This window comes from Alligator sinensis, unplaced genomic scaffold (assembly GCF_000455745.1).
Source record: "Alligator sinensis unplaced genomic scaffold, ASM45574v1 scaffold1185_1, whole genome shotgun sequence".
NCBI lineage: Eukaryota > Metazoa > Chordata > Crocodylia > Alligatoridae > Alligator > Alligator sinensis.
This window is the reverse complement of record NW_005842900.1, coordinates 507,365-508,415: the sequence shown is the minus strand read 5'-3', so window position 1 is coordinate 508,415 and position 1,051 is coordinate 507,365.

Here is a 1,051-nt window from a genome sequence, read left to right as displayed (position 1 = left end):
AATGATTTGGGGGTTTCAGGTGTTTTCCACAGAGACATTTGTCCTAAGGTTAATTTGACTAACCTCCTCTTAGGTTCTTTCAAAAGCCAATGTTATGCTGTATTTATGTCAGCTTTTTACTATATGGATTATGTTACATTGTCTGTGGGATCATCTACATGTGCATTAAGGTACTTTTTCTAATGTGCAGTAATGAATGTGCATGGTTTTTAAGTGACGCTTAATGCGCAATAGCCTATTTTACTGCACATTAGGGTAATTGCATTGTTTTTTATATGACGCTTTAATGTCCAGTAAAATAGGCTACTGCACATTAAATCACATGTGTAGATGCATCCAGGATGTATCTCTACAATTTAGGGACAGAGTTTAGTCAAAGGTTATAGCCAGATATCTCGTTAAGAGCTGTTTATATGGTAAAAGAATGGAAGAATGCATATCTAACGAAAAAGGAGAGGGTGAAACCACTAAGTATCATATGCCATGTCTACATGAAATGCTGACTACACAGTAGCCCAATACTACTGCACAGTAGTGTCACAAGGCAACAACTGTGATGTGACAATACTGTGTAGTAGTATTAGGCCATTGCGCAGTAGCGTCACAAAAAAGATGTTTGTCAGCACTACTGCGTGGTAACTGCACAGTAACGACTTTGCAGTCAGTGTCTCATGTAGACATAGCCATTGTGTTGCTAGGGCAAGAATAACTGCCACTCCCAAACACAGACAGAAAGCGCTATTGTTGGGATGGGCTATAATGAGAAAAATCTGTCTGTAGTAAGAAAAAATAGCCCCACAATCTCAGACAGGTGAGTAATTAACTAGAGGAATTCCAGATGCCCTAGGAAGGAAAGATTCCAGAAAATTTCTGGAAAATTCCCAGATTTCTCAGCAAAGAGAACAATGTTGGTGGGGGTGAGGGGCTAACTTGGATGTATTTAGGGGCTATCTATTAGATAGTCATGGCCTTTGGATTGGCCAAACACCATCCCAGGCCTTGAAGTGAGTCCAGGTCTCAGCAGTCAGGGCTGACAGAATCAGCAGGCAGG